This window comes from Phyllostomus hastatus, unplaced genomic scaffold (assembly GCF_019186645.2).
Source record: "Phyllostomus hastatus isolate PE091 unplaced genomic scaffold, TTU_PhHast_1.1 phas_scaffold_12, whole genome shotgun sequence".
Classification (NCBI taxonomy): Eukaryota; Metazoa; Chordata; class Mammalia; order Chiroptera; family Phyllostomidae; genus Phyllostomus; species Phyllostomus hastatus.
Window position 1 is genome coordinate 3,500,274 of NW_025334007.1, and position 7,688 is coordinate 3,507,961.

Below are 7,688 nucleotides of genomic sequence, written 5' to 3' on the forward strand. Positions count from 1 at the left end.
TTGTGGAGGTTTTAGTTTTCAATATCACCTTCATGACAAACATTTTATAGTTCATGCTCTCTGTCCTTTTAAAATTATACTTACAATTATTACAGTTTTATTATTGTAAAAGGTACAAATTAAAACCTGTCCAAGGCAGAGAACATAAGCAAGGTCTGAGAAGGTTTCACATAGAAAGCTTCTGTCATCCTCAGGGACACATTACCCTTCTGGAGCATCAATTTGTGACAATACATTTAAAATATTTACAGCTTTTATTTCCATTGATAGACTATTACTCTTTGTTTGGATACAGTTATGAATTTTGTGTTCACTGTGACTTTTCGCATTATAAGGTCTCTTAATTTAGTGAAAACATTGCTTTCACCATGATGTAGTGCTCTACCAAAATTAGTAATGATTTTATCCTTTCAAAAGTAAAAAACTTTGTCTTCAAAGTTTAACTTTTTGGTGGCTCTCTCAATGGAGCATGCCCACACCTTTTCCCACCCCCTTTCCCCCGGTGGGTTTTCCTTGTCTGTCTCTCTCCTAAGCTCCAAGGGCCCTTGTCTGGCCTCTGTAACTTATCTCCTGAACCAATTTCTTCTATGGGTCACTTCTTGTACCTCTGTGACTTTCAAAAAAAGAACTTTCTCTTATAGTTTGAGTCTTAGCTCTGAATTCCTAGCTAGAACTCAAGTACTGAGGTTGCTGAACTGAGGTCTGGTTTGATTCCACCAGTCTAACACCTGGTGCCAGTCCATCGTCAATACTTTTAGCATTAGATGAGGCCAGGGAGCTGGGGGGGGGGGGTTTGTGTGTGTAGCTTGAGCTGCTGGCTCCTTTTCCAGTTGGTCTGTCTGCTCTCCCTGTGATCCAGTATGCAGGCAGCCCCTGGAGCTGCCTCCCTTGCAGATGAGCCCCAGAGCTTCTCGGATTGGCTGGTGAATCTCATCGTCTAGCCTGAGAAACAATGACTGAGGTAAACCTTGGCACCACAAACTCTGCAGCCATAAATGTCACTTACATCTAGTAAAATATAAGCATCCAATTAAACCCATAATCCTCTAAAGTTGCTAACAATCAAGACAAAAAAGTTTAACTTTTTAATTGAATTTGTAATAACATTGATATTAATGTCAGATGTTTTATCTTCAACAGAATGAGCACTCAAAGCTTTATTATAATTACATAAATTGAATGGCAAAAAATGAACCATTGTTGGAATAAACCAATTTTCTCTTTGAAGCATCTGGCGTCATTTAACTTCATAAGAAATTCCTCTTTTGTTCATGGCACAAGCATATTTATAATGATTACATTGGTTCTTTTCTACAAGCACAGGGAAAGTCGGAACTAAAAATTAGCAAAATTAATTTAGAATGGGTATTTGATCTCAATGAAAAGTGAGGTATAACATACCTTTGATCTTTCTCGGGTACAGTTTTAAAATAATTATAACATTTTGTCGTAGATGTCGGTGCTTTTTCAGCAGATTTGTGTTTTCATGTAGTCAGTAATACTATGATCGCTGTGGCTGATGATGAATGCTGACAACCATTTTTTCTAAAGTTAACACATTCACCATTTTTTCTTCAGAAATGAAAATTCAGTCCTTAATTACACTTAATATTCTTTCTTTAAAAAAAGATTCTACTTTTTTTTTAGACAGAGGAGGAGGGAGAGAGAAAGAGAGGGAGAGAAACATTAATGTGTGGTTGCCCCTCATGCACCCCCTACTGGGGACCTGGCCCACAACTCAAGCATGTGCCCTGACTGGGGATCAAACTGGTGACCCTTTGGTTCACAGGCCAGTGCTCAATCCACTGAGCCACACCAGCCAGAGCCATTTTTTTCTTTTTAAAATAGACTTTGGACCCTGGCTTGTGTGGCTCAGTTGGTTGAGTGTTGTCCCAAAAAAAGCGAAGGATCACTCATTCGATTCTTGGTTGGGGCACATACCTGGGTTGCAGGCCCAGTTCCCGGTTGGGGTGTGTGGGTGAAAGAACCGATCAATGTTTCTCTCCTTCTCTTTTTTCCTCCCTTCCCTTCTCTCTAAAAATCAATAAATAAAATCTTTTTAAAAACTAGACTTTGTTTTTTAGAGAATTTTTAGGTTCACAGCAAAACTGAGCAGAAAAGACAGAGTGCCCATATATCACCTGGGCTGGCACACATACAACTTCCCCCACTCTCAATATCCAGCATCTGAGCGGTACATTTGTTACAATCTATGAACCTGTGTTGACATATCATAATCACCCAAAGTCCATAGTATACCTTAGGCTTCGCTCTGGTGTTGTACATCCTATGGGCTTTGACTAAAATACAATGATGTGTGTCCATCCTTACAGTACCATACAGAATAGTTTTACTTCCCTAAACACCCCCTGTGCTCTGCCTACTTATACCTCCTAATCCGTGGCAATCACTGATCTTTTTACTGTTTCCATAGCTTTGTCTTTTCCAGAATGTCTTATAGCTGGAATCATACAGTACATATTTTTTTTTTCTGGAAAGATTGGCTCCTTTCTCTTAGTAATATGTATGAAGATTGAGATCTTCAGATATCTTGTGTATAGCTTGTGCACTCATATTTCCTGCAATACAGGCTACTTCCCAGCAATGGCTATGCAGAAAGGGTCAGCAACCAGGTCTCAATCTGGGCCAGCTCAAATGAGTTCTAGCAGTTACTATGAGGACATACTATGGAGGACATAAACCCCCTAGAGTGGGGAGCCCCACATTTAATCACTCCTGAATACACCAAGGTATTTCTTCATGTCAAGGCTTTCCCCTTAACAACTCTTTCCCCCAAATACAGAACATTCAGAAAAGGTACCAGCCCTAGAGTTGGGGGTGGAGTGGGGGAGTGACCACTGGTGATCTGCCCCCGTTTTCCTCAGATCCTCAGTACTTCTTATGCACTGCTCTGATTTCACTTCTGAAAACACCCATACCAGGGGGTTGAATCTCTGAAGAGTTTCTCATAGTTTTCTCTATATGATAATATTATCTCTCAGAGACTGATCTTACCTAAGGGAACCAGTTGTCCTAGTTCAGCATCTTGACTGATACTCAAATGATCTTGAGGATTCATTTTGTAGGAATAAGTTTTATGATTACTGTATTTATTCATCTTTGCTGTTGAGAGTGTTCGAAATGTTCAGACTGCTGATAAAGTGTCTGAAGTATTCAAAAGCATTAGTTACACTAATTTGTTATTGCAGCTTAAATTATTCAAGGAAATTTAATTAAGACAGCATTTAATCTCTATGTCTTTAACACAAAGTGACTTTCCCAGTTTTGTTCATTATACATAAACATTTGATAAATTGAACATTCGAGTGAAGTCTAGGTGGTGCTGGGTTTTTTACTCTATGCACAAAAGTGTCTCAGGCTTTGAAGTCTCCATTAAGAAATGGAAATCCATTAGTCAAATAAATATTGTAAAAGTTCAAGTATCCCAGTGACCAAAAATGCTAATAGAGGCAACAAGAGACCATCACTTATTAATCAATTTAGCAAAACAAAACAAAACAAAAGGAAAATCCCAAACCTGCCCTGACCAGTGTGAGTCAGTTGGTTGGGTGCCATCTCACAAAGCAAAAGTTCACAGGTTCGATTCCTGGTCAGAGCACAGGTCTGGGTTATGGGTTGAATCCCTAGTCAGGGCACATACAAGAGGCAACTGATGGATGTTTCTCTCCTCCTCATTCTCTTCCCCCTTTCTTGTCTCTAAAAATAAATAAATAAAATCTTAAAAAAAAAACCAAACCTTTGTTAACATTCCTACTAGGGGGACATGTACAATGGATGATTGCTTAAAAGGAAACTTACATTGTGAGAGGGAACTGCATTGGCTCAAAACTATAGGAAATGATATGAAGTAAGTATTCACAGTGAAAAAATGTCTATGTTGCAATCTCATTTCTGGGAATGTATCCTAAAGAAATAATTTTAAAGTGTATATAACAGATAGGGTACTTTAAAAAATATCAATGTGGTTTTTATTTTTTTGTTTATATGTATATGACTGTTTTTAGTTGACCTGATGCATCTATATGTGTAGTGATAAGGATGAGGAGGTAAGGTTGTTGCAGCAGGAATGCAGAGATTAAAAATAAAAATCAATCTTCAAGCTTTGGCTACTAAAATAGAATTTTCAGTTGAGAAAAATTTTCTGTTGGTTTGGTCACCAGGCTGACTAGAACAAAAGTCACATAATATAAATACAAAAAAGAAGAGCACATTGATATTTTAGAAAAAGAAAAATATTTTTAAACTCTTTTATTCCCTTTAATGTATTGTTTAGGTCAGTGTCCAGTTGTACAGAACAGGCTGCACTTGAACTAGTTCAAGCAGGAAGAGACTAAAGATTTGTAGGAAGAGCTGAAGAAAAACACTTTACTTTGAGCTTACAGGAACAACTTCTACAGACTCACCACTACTGAACCTGGCCATCAAGATACCTGCTGCTTCTTATATAACCAGGAGGGTCCTGGCTCCAGAATTTGCTGTTATTGCCACAACCATGATCAGGAAACTGCTCCTGTGAGCTCCACAGCTGCATCATTTCTGCTATGATCCATGCAGAATGAATGCCCGGCATCTTGTCTTTCAACACTATGGCTGAATCCTGAAACCTCTGTTAATGCTGCCACAGGAAACCAAATGCCTACAAAACCATGTTTGCTACCCAAAATGGTATAAGCAGCAGAAGCTCAGCCTTTGTCTTACTTCCACTTTCTAAATTAAGCATGGATGCATCTGATGGCCTGATTTTAAATCACACCCAGAATTCTAATCACAAGGAAGCCTAGGTTTTGCTTTCTGGCTACTGCAGAACAGGAAGTGGGTGAAATGCATGTTGAATGCCAAGCTACTATACCATCACATATATTAAAATCCAGGTCCAGGGGACTGCATAATATTTATAATGAGGAATCTTAACCTCCAAGGTGATAGTATTAGGAAGTGGGACTCTTGGAGGTGATTAGGTCATGAAAATGGAGACTTCATGAATCAGATCAGTGCCCTTATAAACCCCAGAGAGCTCTCTCACCCTTTCTGCCATGTAAGGACACAGCAAGAAAACAGCTATCTACAAATTAGGAAGCAGGCCCTCAATCAGTCCCCAGAGACTGCTTGGAATTCCCAGTCTCCAAAGCTGAGAGAAATAAATGTTGTTTAATCTACCCAGCCTATGGTATTTTTGTTATAGCAGCCCGAATGGACTGAGACATGGTCCTTAGCCAGTAACAACTGAAGAACACATTGGCAGGAAAGCCTCGCCTCCTTATCTCCAATTGGGACAAACTGGGGGGCCATACACTTCAGTTGAACTGTGGGATCAGGCTGCAGCTGTCTTCCTAAGGATTTTGCCACCAATTGCAATCTTGTGTTTGCCTTCTCCTGCTTTCTTATCCTGCTGTTCTGTTCCCACTTTTGAAAAAGTTTATCCCAAAAGTACTTCTTCATACATTGCATGTGGATCGTCGCCTCAGGGTATGCTTCTAGAGAACCTAATCCCAAAATGTCTCACCCACCATTAAGGCTCAGTGCCCCTATGTGTACATCAAACACACATGAAAGAGAAAGTAGAAAGTCATTCCCTTCAAGCTCATGAGATTGTAGGAAGGGTAGGAAAGGTGGACAGGGGAAAAGCATGTAGTCAGTCATGCATCCTGATCACCCCTCTCTAAACTTGGAGTTTAGAATAGGAAGCTACAAGAGACACTGTAGAATTAGATCACTTAGCATCCGTTGCAACCACCCTCTAGCTTATTTTCCTGTACAAGCAAACCTGGAAATTTAAAAACAACATTTCTCACAGTTCTTTGCCTCTGGACTTCTGTATGTGACCCAGTTTCTTAAATCAGTGTTCAACTTGGAGGCAGCAACATGAGTTAATGGTTTCATGTGGGAAGTGTTGATAATCTGGAAAGTATAGGGGCTGATACATTCTGTCCTCACCCGTGGGGGAGTTTCTGGTATTCAGTGTCAAAGATCTGAGTGGTGGGTTTGGGAGAAAACTGTGTATTTTCCTAGGCTTCATTAACTCTTGATATTTTGATCCTGAGGATATAGCTTCTTTATATTTTGATCTTGAGAGTATATCATCTAGGTCCATTCAGAATATTTAATATAGTTTAATACACATTTTGTGCCAGATTAGTTTGTGACTCCTGTTCTCTACAACTAAGAATCCTGCCAGACACAGGAGGTGGTTAAGAGAGGTTGAAGATAAAGCTGAGATAGGGTCATTGTCCCACTTGCCCCAGAAACAAGGGACAATGGAGTGGTTAGATAGAGATAACTAGAGCTAGTACTCCAAAGCTGCCCTTGGTTCTTAAATGGCACCAGGAAATTTGGAGATTTCTGCATGCCCCCAGTGGGCTGGCTAGAGTCTAATTGGGTAGCACACCAGAGTGGGTTGCTATAGCACTGGTGTCTAAAATGAATGACAGTCACAGCATGTTGTAGATTATGAAAATGGCCACAAAATATTTCTTTCCACCATACATGCCCTTTGGTAGTGTACTCTTATGCTTGTTTTAGCCAATGGGACATTACCAAGCATTATGAAAAAATTGGCTTGAAAAAAAATTGCACAGTGGAGTTTGCTCTCTTTCTGCTTTTTGAAACTCAGCTGCTATATGAAAATGTCTGGATTTGCCTGCTAGATAACAAGGGATATGTGGTCTAGTAACCCTCATAGGCACTGCCTACCACCACACTTGTGAATGGGGCCCTATGAGGCACTCCAATCCCTGGCTGACCTGCCAGTTGACCATAAACACATAAGTAAGCCTAGCTGAAATCACTTGAGTTTGGCCCAGACAAGGAACTTCCCAGCAGAATCATGAGCTAAATAGCTGTTTTAAACCACTAAATTTTAGGGTGGTTTATTGTGCAGCTAAAACTAACGCACATATCAAGACTTCAGAGGTTTCTTAGGCACTGCTGGGAACTAAGATCAGGCCAGGTTGTCAGAAAAACAGGTCACAAATAGCATCAGCCAAAATTTCAGCAGCAGATGCCTGCAGAACACACATGGATAGCATCAGATCAATATCATCTTATGGACTCCATCTTTTTCCCCTAGTTCCATGAGGTAGAGTAAGCCCTGTAGGCTTCTTAAAGACAATAGGATATGCAAAACAAACAAACAAACAAACAAACAAACAAACCCTGAAACCTGGGCTCATCCAAATGAAACTCTGTTTAAATCATTAGAATTAATGGAATTTACCAGGTTGGACTAAAACTTAATTTTTACTCTATCTTGTGGAGTGAAGAGGAATATACCAGTTATTTAAAAAATGGAGTTATTGTAAGGCAACTCAACATAAGCAACATAATATTTTCTTTTTTTAATAATTGATATTTATTACATTTTTTCATTACCATTTCTCCCCTTATACCCTCTTCCACCTCTACCCACCCACCTCCCCACCCCCTGCAATCACCACACTGTTGTCCATGTCCATGAGTCCTTTTTCTTTTTTGCTCAATCACTCCACCCTGAACTCACCCCCTTCAAGCTGTCTCTATTTTGCTGGTTAGTTCAGTTTGTTCATTAGATTCCACATGTGAGTGAAATCATACAGTATTTTTTCTCTGACTGGCTTATTTCACTTAGCATAATGTTCTTGAAGTCCATTCATGCTATCACAAAGGGTAAAATTTTCTTCCTTTTTACTACA